The sequence below is a fragment of the Triturus cristatus genome, chromosome 6 (assembly GCF_964204655.1).
Source record: "Triturus cristatus chromosome 6, aTriCri1.1, whole genome shotgun sequence".
In the NCBI taxonomy this organism is placed as follows: Eukaryota; Metazoa; Chordata; class Amphibia; order Caudata; family Salamandridae; genus Triturus; species Triturus cristatus.
This window is the reverse complement of record NC_140589.1, coordinates 1,839,309,588-1,839,324,150: the sequence shown is the minus strand read 5'-3', so window position 1 is coordinate 1,839,324,150 and position 14,563 is coordinate 1,839,309,588. Positions and strand designations below refer to the sequence as shown.

Sequence of the window (14,563 nt, the reverse complement as noted above, 5' to 3'; positions counted from 1 at the left end):
ATCGGTTTTTACAGATATTTCCTTCCTAGTTCTCTTTGGTCTCAGCCATGAGCAAGTGTGGCAGGGCCCCCGCCTCTCTGAGACCACACTCACAAACCTGTGATTATCTTTTTGTTTTTTGCCATACTATCTGGGGTCTCAAGACCAGTGGCGGCTCCTCCACTAAGGCGGAGGAGCGTGGCCCTACTGCTCTATGAGCAGTCTAAAGGAAAATTAAAATGAGAACTGAACGTTATAATCATTTTTATTATAATGGACTCGAGCCAGGTTAAGGTGGGGCGGGGCAAGGCTCGTTTCGGGGGAGGAGTGGATGGTGCGCCTATGTGTGCATGACGATTTGGCCGGTCGTCTTGGGCCGGCCAAACCGTCATGCGCACTTAGCATGTTCTCCATCGGGCTGTAATGCACAGCCTGGGTGGAGAGCATGCAGAGCCTCCCAGCCGCTGTCTGAGTGCCGAACCACACGCTCAGACCAATCACGACACTGCTGTCATGGTGACATCAGCATTGTGATTGGCTAGGGGAGTCTGGAAGCCTGAGTGCTGCCGGGATCGAGGAAGAGCAGAGGACGGAGGAGAGGCGAGGCTGGCGATTGGCGACAAGCAGGTAAGTCTTTTTTTTTCTAACCTGTCCCCGGCCACGTGCCACCGTTCCCTGCCAGTGCTCTGACAGTTCATTTAGGCCACAAAATAATTTATAATGTCATAACATTTATTGCTGGAATCAGGGAACTATAGTCCAAAGCCCTTACTCTCCCCAACAGGCCCAGACAGGTGACACTTTTATCTGTCTGTCCTAGCAGGTGACATCCTTGTTTCCATCTGCCCAGTGCTGGAAGGGCCGAGATGGAAGGGCACCATGAAGAGTTGACCGAAGTAGGCTAGGAGGGTCAAGAAGTGTCTGTAGTGTTCTAGGAAATGCAGTGACGTCACTTTCGTTTGAGATGGATGCTGGCAAAAAGGCTCCACTGTCTTACCCTCTCTTTTTAAAGATATCTTTGGTAGTAACCAGTGATGCCACTTCTTGTAGAGATGGATGTTGGGATATGTGGTGATGTCACTCCCCGTTCAGATGGCTGCTGGGAAATGTGGTACTCTTGATTGATTTCTTCTTTTTTAAAGATGATTTTAGCAGGAAACTACTTCTGATTGAGATGATGCTGAGACAGGGGCCCATTATTCAGTACTCCTATATACATACACACATACACACATACATACATACATACATACATACATACATACATACATATAAGGGCCCACCAGAAGATCTTTCCACTGTCCAGTAGCTAAAAAACAGACATACTCGGAGTGTTGAGTGCCTATGTCTGTTGTAGAAACAAATACTACTAAATGCTAGAACACATGAAAAGCATCCAAGCAGCTAACCACCCACCCATGATTCAGGTAAGTCACACAAGCACGGTGCCTTTGAGGGACCATGACACAAGACTAAACAAGCATTGGTAAAGCAAATAGGTCTCACCTTTGGGACCTATTGGCTTTGTCAGTGGTTTTTAGCCACACTAGGCGTATTCTCAATGCTGTTCTGGTTGACTAAAGAAGATAAAAGGGTTATGATTTATCTGGCTGCATTATTCTATCAGGCGTGCACCTACAAAAAGACTCATACACTTTCCCCCCCGTTTTTTTGCCAATCCAAGTTGGATCTGCAAATAAATAGAAAAAAAATGTGTAAAAGTGTGGTGTTATTTTTTTGAAAAGCAGGCTGTAGAAGCGACATAGTAAAGGATGGCGCAGTTGGAGGAAAGCAAATGACTCGGAGAGAGAGCAACGTGGAGCCGGAGGGGTGAGGGAGAAAAGCAAACGAGAGAGTGCTACATTGACCTATGGGAAGAAACATACAGGTGAAAAAGCAGTGGGGAGGGGAGCAGCGCATGTCTGAAGGATTGCGAAAACTGAAAACAAACAGGGAAGCACCCGGTACCTTCTAACGACCGGGGCTTCCATACGCCTGGCAAAGAAGTCTGGCGTCGGGCTGTCCACATGCGCGTGCATTTGCAGCTGTATGTGGACAGCCCGATGCCATCTTTGTCCCTCCGTACGCGTGCACATGTTAAATTGATTACAAAAAGCCCTCGCATGGCGTTAGCAACGCTGTGCGCTGCTAACGCCAGGCGAGACCTAAAAAGCCAACAAAAGAAGGGTAACCCACAATCCTAAACCTACAACGCTTTTGTATGTTGTCTATTGGTATGAAATGCCATGTTACGTTGTGGGGGGTTATGTCAATGTCTGATCTGTTAAGGTACAGGTGCTGCGCCGTGCTTTGCACCACTAAAGTCCCAAGCAGCGTCACTTTAAACATAACTATCAACCAGATTCTTATATCCAGTGGCTGCTGGTGACTTGAGCTTGTCCACACTCTCTCGCGCGCACACACACACACACACACACACACACCTACATGCACACACACACATACACCCACCGTTCGCAAGTACATACACACTCACGCACCCATTCAATGCATGCATGCATAAATACACAGACATTCATATATATAAACACATACACACCCACATACTCACACCCATCTACTTGCACACTCACACCCATGCATTCACAAGCGTACACACATACTCCCACCGTTCATAAGTACATACACACTCACGCACCCATTCAATGCATGCATGCATAAATACACAGACATTCATATATATAAACACACACACACCCACATACTCACACCCATCTACTTGCACACTCACACCCATGCATTCACAAGCGTACACACATACTCCCACCGTTCATAAGTACATACACACTCACGCACCCATTCAATGCATGCATGCATAAATACACAGACATTCATATATATAAACACACACACACCCACATACTCACACCCATCTACTTGCACACTCACACCCATGCATTCACAAGCGTACACACATACTCCCACCGTTCACAAGTACATACACACTCACGCACAAATTCACTGCACACATGCATAAATACACAGACCATCATATTTACGCACTCACATTCTCAGTCACCCATCTACATGCACACTCACTTACACCCATGCATTCACAAGTGTGCACACATGCACCCACCATTCAAAAGTACACATACACTGACACACCCATTCACTGCACACATGCATAAATACACAGACATTCATACATATACATATGAATGCACACACCTAATGTTAAAAAAAAAAAATACCAGGCTGCAGTGCTGATCTCGGGTGGTGGGAAAGAAAACAAGGTGGAAATGGGACAAAAATTGGCACAGGAAACAAAATACAAGTGGCCCCCAGTAGCTAACCAGGTTGCTAAAATATATGCCCACATTTGCAAATCAGGGCCGTTTTGAACTTGTAAAGACCTGCTGTGTGGGTATTGCGCAAGCTATGGGAGATTGCATGCACTTGTGTTTGCTGCAGGCAATGTTTGTGGTAATATCAGAGAAAGCAGTAAACCCCATCCCACCTGGCTATAAATCAGGCCCACAAACTGCTTAAAAAACGGCCTGCACACCGATCTAACAGACCAGCCCACAGGGCAATGCCTGATTGCCCAGTTGGCTAATCCAACCCTGAGATAAGTCTCAGTGGTTCCTGGATTATTGGGACTGCCGCCTCCTCTCACTGGCTGACCTTGTTATGGGTCGGCCAATGAGAGGAGTCGGCAGTCCCTCACTTGTCACAGAGAGGGATTGGGCCAGTGAGACTGCTGACCCCACCCACTCTGTGACAAGCGTCCCTGATGTACACTTGGTCTTGGACACTTCAGGGTTTAAAACTGAAGCGCCCAGGCCTGAGTCTATCTGTGACATGCTCCCTCATCATGAGGGGGAAGACCTCCAAGCGCTTTGCCGGACTGACGCGGTCACACCCACAGGGTTGTGAAACCTTTCTGCAGGCGCCTGTACATCAGTGCACGTACAGCGCCTGTCTGCCTGACCTGAACATGAAAAGTGTCTCTCAGGCTGACTCTTGCTCACACTCGTCTGCAAACAGGTGAGGGGGCGGGCCCCTCTGCCTTTAAGTACAGGCCGCACTGCATATATCTCTCAAAGATATTCAACTCGCACCGTCATTTCTCTTGTGCGGGGCTCATCCGAGTGATATGGTTGACATGTTTTGAGAGTAATGAAACTGAAGCATAAGCAACCAGTCTTAGTAGTGTGATGAGTACAAACATTTTGAAAACAAGCCTTGGCAAAATCAATATCATATAAAGGTAGCATGTATATGTTTGCAAAAAAAAGTAAAAATTGCCCATTGGAAAAATTAAAAATAAAAGTATAGAAAGTAGAAAAAAGAAGATATTGGCCTATTTTCTCTGGCACTGAAGTGGACTACTTTTGGGTGGATATGCAGATATGCAAGAGGATAATTCCGTCACTCAAAGTGAAGCCGGCCAATAGCTGATGGGGCTGACCTATTACCCCATGCTGTATTGTGTGGTGGGCGGAAACAAAATATAAAGGACACTCAGTCAGACCAATGGGTGAAGAAAACTGACCAAAACCCAGCTATATATTTGTATGTAATTTATAATGATTTTTTTAACATTAAAAATATCCACTGTGCAGTAGAAATGAACATTCACCGTGAAGGCCCGTCGGATCATGACAGGCCGACCCTGTCCATGAATGATGATGAGCTGTGCAGGGATGAATTAATATCCCGCTGTGCACTTACGGTCACGTGCATGTAAATGATACATCATTATCACACTAGATGAAAAGTCAGTGGCGCCCGCCCCCCTGTGGGAGGCAACCTGCGCGTTCAGCAGCGTGGGAATCGTTGTTGGAGGTGTCCGCTCTGTACAAAATGTCATCAATCTGCAGTTTCCGGGTGACAGCCTTCATCAGTCACTGGGAGTGAATATCAATATTGGGTGACCTTCTCTGGTGCCCCGCTCTCCTCCACCCCGGCTGTTGCTTACCCACCAGCATCTGAGCGGCTTCGGAAGTGACGCAAACGTTGGCCGCCATGCTGCGGAGGGGCGTGTCCAGCGCGACTGGTGTGAGTGGGGGCCTTGCTCGCTTCTCAGTACCAGTGCACTCTGGTGTGTCTGAACCCAGCTGTGCTTGCAGTGACTGGACTCCTATGTCAAGTGTACACTGCACAGCCCAACCAGGGGCTGTCATACTGCCAGTCACTCAGCCCAGGGCTCTCTGGACCAAGCACCGCTGTTGAAACCTAGGCAGGGTCAGGGCAACATGACATCAAAGGAATGAATGGCAAGGTGTTACATACAAACACACATGTGGGACAGGGACATGACTCCAAGCAGGATGTGAAGCCCTTCCTTTCGTAAAAGAGAACAGAAGGCAAGGCTGCAAGAAATGGCAGACGGCAAGATGAAGCAACGAGGAATCACAGCACATTTCTGCGAAACGTGCAACACAGCAGAATACCACACTCCTCCAGCCCTAGAATTGACACAAGACATTACAACAAACATGACAGCGAGACATGACACACTGCAGTGCACAACACTCCTCATTAACTGCAAGGAACCACAACACCTTTCTGCACAACATGACCGCGACACATGGCATGCTACACAGCAGAATACCACACTACCACTGTCCTACTAGTGATACACAACATAACAACAAACGTGACAGGGAGACATGACAGTAACACATGACATGCGACACAACAAGATACCACACTCCTCCAGTTCTACAAGTGACACAAGACATCGCAGCAAACATGATATTGAGACATGACACAATGCTGGACACAACACTCCTCCCTAACTGCAAGGAACCACAACACATTGTTGCATGACTTGACAGCGATACATGCCATGCGACACAGCAGAATTCTACAATCCTCCGGTCACCAGTCCTACAAGTGAGACAAGACATTAAAACAAACATGACAGCGAGACATGGCACACTGCAGGACACAACACTCCTCCCTAACTGCAAAGAACCACAACACGTTGCTGCACGAGATTACAGCGACACATGACATGCTATACAGCAGAATATGCCACTACACCACTCTGTCAGTCCTATAAGTGACACAAGACATTACAACAATATAACAGTGAGACATGACAATGACATATGACATGTGACACCCCACAGAATACCACACTCCGTCAGTCCTACAAGTGACACAAGACATTGCAGCAAACATGACAGCAAGGCATGACACACTGCCGAGCACAACACAACCTCCTTAACTGCAAGGAACCACAACACGCTGCTGCACGACATGACAGCGATACATGACATGCGACACAGCAGAATACCACACCACTCCTCCAGTCTCCAGCCCTAGAAATGACACAAAACATTACAACAAACCTGACCACGAGACATGACACACTGCAGTGCACATCACTCCTCCTAAACTGCAAGGAACCACAACACGTTGCTGCACGACATGACACTTGGCATGTGACACAGCAGAATACCACGCTACCACACTCTGTCAGTCCTACAAGTGATACAAGACATAACAGCAAACATGACAGTGAGACATGACATCAACACATGACATGCGACACAGCAAGATACCACACTCCTCCAGTTCTACAAGTGACACAAGACATTGCAGTGAACATGACATTGAGACATGACACACTGCAGGACACAACACTCCTCCTTAACTGCAAATAACCACAACACATTGCTGCACGACATGACAGCGATACATGACATGCGACACAGCAGAATTCCACAATCCTCCAGTCTCCAGTCCTACAAGTGAGACAAGACATTGAAACAAACATAAGAGTGAGACATGACAATGACACATGGCGTGCGACACAGCAGAATACCACACTCCGTCAGTTCTACAAGTGACACAAGACATTGCAGTAAACATGACAGCAAGACATGACACACTGCAGGGCATAACACTCCTCCCTAACTGCAAGGAACCACAACACGTTGCTGCACGCGTTGACAGGGATAAAGGACATGCGACACAGCAAGATTGCACACTCCTCTAGCCCTAAAAGAGAGCGCAGCAAGGCACAAGTGCAAGATACTGCACACTGGAGGAACCAACACTTCTCCCTAGCTACAAGGAAGAACAACACATTGCTGATAGCCATAACAACAAGGCATGACATGTGACACAGCAGAATACCACACTCATCCAGTCTCCAGTCCTACAAGTGACACAAGACATTACAACAATATAACAGTGAGACATGACAATGACATATGACATGTGACACCCCACAGAATACCACACTTCGTCAGTCCTACAAGTGACACAAGACATTGCAGCAAACATGACAGCAAGGCATGACACACTGCAGGCCACAACACTCCTCCCAAACGGTAAGGAACCACAACACGTTGCTGCACGAGTTGTCAGCGACACATGACATGCGACACAGCAGAATACCACACTCTGTCATTCCTACATGTGACACAAGACATTACAACAAACATGACTGTGGTACATGACATGTGACACAGCAGCATACCACACTCATCCAGTCTCCAGTCCTACAAGTGACACAAGACATTACAAAAAGCCTGACAGCGAGACATGACACACTACAGGCCACAACACTCCTCGCAAACGGTAAGGAACCTCAACACGTTGCTGCACGAGTTGTCAGCGACACATGACATGCGACACAGCAGAATACCACACTCTGTCATTCCTACATGTGACACAAGACATTACAACAAACATGACTGTGGTACATGACATGTGACACAGCAGCATACCACACTCATCCAGTCTCCAGTCCTACAAGTGACACAAGACATTACAAAAAGCCTGACAGCGAGACATGACACACTACAGGCCACAACACTCCTCGCAAACGGTAAGGAACCTCAACACGTTGCTGCACGAGTTGTCAGCGACACATGACATGCGACACAGCAGAATACCACACTGTCATTCCTACATGTGACACAAGACATTACAACAAACATGACAGTGGTACATGACATGTGACACAGAATGCCCCACCCCTCATCTCAGGCTAGAGGACACTAGACAATACAGCGAGACATGACTGTAAGACATGACATGAAACAGTACAAAATATCACTTTTCCATTCCTTTTATAGTTATGCAACACTTTTCCTTTGCTACAAGAGAGCATAAGATGACGTGACAAGACTTGACAAGATACAATAAAGGATGCAGGTATATTCCTGTCCTACCAGGCAGGTCCTCCTGAAGGGGGGTGAGCAGTCAGACCTGTAGAAAAGCAGCAAGAAGCACTGCAGGTGGAAAGGGCACTCTCTGAATTGTGTTGGGTGCAGAGGTGTGATGTATTTTGTAATGTTTGCTGTTGTATGCCGGCTCAAGTTATTTGGCCGCTCAAATATTAATGATGGAGGGAAATACTTTAAGAAACAGACAGAGGGCAGACACCAATACACAGCTGCGCTGCGTTACAGGGAAAGGGCAGGCGTGCACCCTATGTATCACAATACCGCGCATCTCTGTGATTTCCCAGCACTGATGCAAAATGGGCGGCCTAGCACCAAAGCAGGCTCCCTTGCACCACGGTGCATTCCGGATTGTTTTCGTGCCGCAAGGGGCACCTTCCTGCACAAAAACAATCCCATGGGGCATATTCCTCTTTCTTTGTGGGCTACAGAATGCAGCACACATAGAAAGAGGAAGTAACGAGGGGTAATAAAGATATATCTCCTCGTTACTCCTCCCCGGGAAGGCATAGCATTTTTAGCGCATTCCCAGGAATGGTCAATCTGGGAATGCACCAAGGTCCAAGGGAGGTGCGTGGGATCACCCACGCAACGCCCATGGCGCACCTTCCCAGGGCAGAGTAACGCAACGCAGCAATTGTGTTGCGTCACGCCTGATATATCAAGCCACTCAGGACCAAGCAATATGGCATTGTGTGGCTTGATAAATCGGATTTTGTGGGTGAATTGAGTTGCCTGGTGCAAAAGCGAGGAACCCCCTTGATAAATAGGGCCCTAAGAGCTGCTCGCCACTTACAGCTCGCAGGCCTAAGAGCTGCTCGCCACTTACAGCTCACGGGCCTGAGAGCTGCTAGCCACTTACAGCTCGCGGGCCTGAGAGCTGCTCGCCACTTACAGCTCGCAGGCCTAAGAGCTGCTCGCCACTTACAGCTCGCAGGCCTAAGAGCTGCTCGCCACTTACAGCTCACGGGCCTGAGAGCTGCTCGCCACTTACAGCTCGCGGGCCTAAGAGCTGCTTGCCACTTACAGCTCGCGGGCCTGAGAGCTGCTAGCCACTTACAGCTCGCGGGCCTGAGAGCTGCTAGCCACTTACAGCTCGCGGGCCTAAGAGCTGCTCGCCACTTACAGCTCGCAGGCCTAAGAGCTGCTCGCCCCTTACAGCTCGCGGGCCTGAGAGCTGCTCGCCCCTTACAGCTCGCGGGCCTGACTGCAAAGCTCTGCCTCTGGGGGGACTGCGATGAGGCTTGGGCGGGCTAAAAAGATGCGCGGAAGAGCAGGCAAGACCCAACATGGGGGGTGCGTGGAATCAACTCATCTAGGGTCTGACAGCATATGGCCAGTTGTGACGAGCCTAAGAAGTTACAAGCAAGTAGAGATTCACTGTCAAAAAATTTACAATTAAACAACACCAACACAGTACATGTGAAACTATGAATGTAGGTAGGACAGCGCAAACGGATGTACATTTAGAACAATGAATATTCACACAAAAAATAATTTTATAGGGTTCAACTCAACATGTACCAAGTAAATTGACAGCAAAAGTAGAAATATTCATTTGAGAAAGCAATCATATTGAATGCGATGTGACTTTAATTTAACAGACCTGGAAAGAATATTTAATCTTTCTAGATAAGTCCTTAGGGGCATATTATCAAGCCAGGCGCTAAAATTATCGCCGCTTGAGCGGCAGAAAACTGCCGCTAAAACGGCGATAATGGGCTTGATAATATGCTCTATGGAATTCCAATTGAAGCCCGGGTTAAATGTGAAGGACGTCTAACCTGAGCTTCAATTGGAATTCCATAGAGCATATTATCAAGCCCATTATCGCCGTTTTAGCGGCAGTTTTCTGCCGCTCAAGCGGCGATAATTTTATCGCCTGGCTTGATAATGTGCCCCTAAGTGTGTGCTACATAGCTCTGTTTTATCACTCATTCACTCAACAGAAAGTTTACAACAGGAGTAAAGAGCGTCATAGTTGCAGAGTCAAACACTGGCCAAAGAGATCAAAGGTACTGAAATACAACAGCCAAGTAAATAAAAGACATAACGATGCCATGCGAAAATCTTAAGAAATTCTGACCAATCACGATTATTGAAAGACATGACTCCGGGCATTAATCGGGAATATTGACAGTATTTCTAAGGCGCTATGGTGTTATTGTTTTACAAATTACCTTACTTTTCAGACTTGTTTTCCTATGCGTTGTGGCATACACCTTTTGTAACTTTAATTTCCATTGAAACCTTTGTTTTTTTTAATTAAACAATTATAGCATACCTTGTGTACGTGTGGCGTTTGTTACCGCATATTAAGCCTCTTTGTGTACTGTAAATAAACATTTCTATTAGCTAACTCAGTTCTGCTCATTTTATCAATCTTAGAAGGATGAAAAGTTTAAATGCCCTCACTGGTATTAAGCACGTTTCGTACATGTTAGATATAGACTCCCGCAGAAGGCACGTAGATGGCGACATCCCCACATATGTACCCAGAAACGTCATGTGAATTATGTAGCATGATGTATGGACTGTTCTTTAAACAGATATGAGGATGTAGCAGTTCTTTTGTGCAGTACCATAAATTGTGTAACAGTAATTTACGGTTTTTTTATAGCGCTTGGAAACTGCAGCATTCTGGTATTTAGCACGTTATCAATCAATCAATCAATCAATATGAACTTTATTCGGATAAAAACAACATATCCATAAAAGTGCAGTTAAAAAACATTATTTACAGTTGGACATAGAAGAAATTAGTCCGAAATCATAGAATTACGAAAACGTACAGCCATTTTTAAAAAGGATCCAACTCGGAAACATAATTCATCATTATCAATTGCAAGCATCAACTCATAGGCTATTTTATAATCAGTTACGCATCGGGATTTAAAGTACGGAATCAGAATTTTTTTCGTGAGCGGTAAATAGAAGGAACAAAAGAATGAGAAATGTAACATTGATTGTTTCAGATTGTGGGTACATGGACAGGGGGTGTGATCAAGGTTCAGAGAATAGCCAGTTGGAAAAGACAGTAAGTATTTCATGGTGTCGGTCCTTAGCCTGAAGAATAGACCCCGTTCCCAACAGCCAACAGGTTTTAAGAGATATGTAGGCATTACTGTGGATACATGCTCTATTCGCATATATCTAGCAACTGAGGTTTTATTACGTTCAGCTGCTAGCCTAGTTTCTTTATACGATGCATAGAGTAGTTTTTCCACAGTTTTAATGCTTGGGGGGTTGTGGGCTAAAGGGTTTATAAAACGATGTTCCAAATTCAGGCTAATTAAGCTTTTGTGGACTCCGGCCAACCATGATATGACCAGCCCTCTGTCACATTTTAAACAATCCAGGATAATTTCCCTAGTCAGTTGTGCGGCCGGGTTTTTCCAAATCCTAAGCCAGAATAATGTCGGGCGTGCCTTAATAAAATCCTCTATATAGGATAAGTGAAGCTCGCCGTGACAAGCATATGTAGATGAGGAAAATGGGGCACCCAATATTTTGCGACAAAACCTGTTCTCTTCTCGTTGGATAGGTGAGCTGGCAGTGTTCCCCCATACCTCTGCGCCGTACGTAACGGTTGGAATGCATTGTTGTCTGTAAATTTTGACAATAGCAGGCACTACCTCTATGTTTTTGGGTTTGGGTAGCCTGAGAATTGTATTAATAGAATTAATAAATTTCCTATTGCAATGGGCAATGTGATCATTCCACAAACCGTTAGATGCAAAGACCTGGCCCAGATACGGAAAAGTGCTGGTGCTAGACAATCTGGTAGAGTTAGATACAATAGAAAGGTTAAAATACTTCTTAGTCCCACATGACATTAAAAATGATTTCTTAAAATTAGTACACAGATCTAATGTTGCCATAAATTCCACAAAACCGTTGACCAAAGCTCTCAGGGCATTAGGGGTACGCCCCATTAGCACAGCATCATCTGCATAAAGCAGCGCGGGGATTTTATTCCCGTCGATGCTAGGGACGTCCTCAGTTAGGGGCAGTAGAGATTTAGATAGGTCATTGATGTATAAAATGAATAGGAGGGGGGCCAAGACACAGCCCTGTCTGACCCCCCTACCAATTTCAATTGGCTTAGAGACCTCACCGTTCCTTCCAATGCGAACCCTGGCTTTCAGGTCTCTGTGTATATATGCTAAAAAGGAGACTAATGAGTCGTCAAGGCCGAGAATTAAAAGGGTTTTCCACAGCTGGGATCTGTTTACAAAATCAAAGGCTGAGGTAAGGTCCATGAATGCCAGATACATTGGTGTTTTCTTAGCTACGGTGTATTTACTGACAATCAGGTGAAGATTCAGGCATTGTTCAACAGTGCCGACCCTACTCCTAAAACCCAATTGAGACCGATGCAGGATCTTGTTATCCTCAGCCCATGAATTAATTCTGTTAAATAACACCCGTCCCAGGATTTTTAGGGTGTTATCAATCAATGAGATTGGCCTATAACAGCTCGGGTTGGATCGGTCTCCTTTCTTAAAAATTGGGACAATAGTGCTAACTGACCAAGTGTCTGGGATAGATGAGTTGGTGAGATTGTTAAAAACATTCGTAAGAAGTGGCGCCCAAAAATCAGGTTTACTTTTAATAAGGTCGATAGGGAGACCGTCTGGTCCGGGGGCTTTGCCCCCCAGGCTTTGAGTTATTGCTTCTTCGACCTCATATAGTTCAATCAATATCCCACCAGTGTATATGTATTCTTTTTTGGGATTATTGGAAATTGGGGCAGCATAAATCTTACTAAAATGATCTTCCCAAGATTCACTCATAATGTTACATGCAATTGGTGTGGGGATATTACCCATAGATTTCATATCCTTAACTGCCTTCCAAAAATTCTTGCTGTTTTTTAACACATTAGCCTGCACAAGATTTGCCCAGTTGTTATTAGTAAGCTCTTCCTTTCTGCGTTTTATAACTTTTTTATAGTTTGCCCTGAGTGATGATATAGCGGACGCCACTCTGGGTTTGCTTACAAGGGCCTTTCTTAATGCTCTATTAGCCGCAGAGCATTCAGCATTAAACCAACCAAGCTCATAACTCGGCTCCCTTATTGGTTTAGACAGTATATTTTTAATGCCAGAGCATAGCCCTGAAAAGGCGTTAACTACCTTTATATTATAAAGGCAGGGCGTTAAACAAATGTCCACCAGATTTGAGTGGTGTTTAATCATTTTTTCAAATAAAGTGTTGTTGTCAATATTGCGCCAAACTACTCTGAGTTTGTCATTTGATGCCACCAGATCTCGTGCACCGAGCGCAAAATCATGCGCAGGGCGACGTGAAAAGCTTAGAGTAGTACTAATCGGATTATGGTCGCTTTGCATAGTTTGTATCACCTCTGCCTTTAACACATAACTTTCTAAAGAGGCGGTTACAAATATATAGTCAATAATAGAAGTGGAGCCTCTGCTTCTATAGGTAGGAATTGCGCTACTGTCAGGGGGGGGGGGATCGGCAATCTGCATAACATTCCGGAAATTATGGGAACTTAAAAGATTCACTAGTTGTTCCCCTCGTTGACTCAGAGGAACTCGTGTGTCAAGTCGGATAGCAGAAAAAATGTCTTTGTGAATCTTAACATTAAAATCACCGCCCAAACATATACCCATAATTTGGTCATCGCACGTACTAGATTGTAATTGTAAAACAAAATTAAACAGAGATGAAAAGTTCATATTGGGCACAGTTTTAAAATCATCATTGTAAAAATTTATCAAATAAATTGAAACTCCCCTAGTATAAAGAACTGCATGAAATTTGTCGCTGTTCGTAGGTATAATTCTGAAACGACCACCTGCCTTAATATTAATCCAAATTGACAGACCTCCAGCAGGTCTGCCTGATGTGGGGATGGGGGACAAGATATTAAAACATTCAAACCCCTCCATATACAAATCCTGGGTTGCCCAAGTCTCCTGGAACATAACAACATCCTGCTGATTAATTAATGCTTGCCAATCCACTAAATTTAGCTTGGATGACAAACCAGCTATATTCCAACTTAAGATTTTAAGTGTCTGATTATTTTCCCTGGTGTCTAATATATCCAATATGGGAGCATGGGGACTATCTTGGGTTGGTACTAGGATTGTAGCGTTAGTTCTTGGAGCATTCACTGACTGAGTACGCAGTCAATCTTGACAGTCCAAGCCCGACAACGGGGTAAATCTGTTATAAGTTGTAGTGTAATCATGTATATTACGGGGTGGCACTTCAAATACAGGTTTATAGAAATAACGTTATATAAAACAACGTTATTATTTCTTAACCTATTGTTAACTTTAGACCACAGGTTACGACCGGACTTACATAAAGAAAAAAAGAAAATGAACTGCTAAGATTGGTGTTCTAATGGCACATACGTTTACATGTACTTGGGAAGA

General features: G+C 45.2%; 1 protein-coding gene across 1 annotated transcript in view; it reads left to right on the top strand.

Annotated features, from left to right (window-relative positions):
* The window catches only part of TRIM54 (tripartite motif containing 54), a 229,480-nt gene that overhangs the window by 176,465 nt on the left and 38,452 nt on the right, over positions 1-14,563 (top strand). The window lies entirely within an intron of this gene.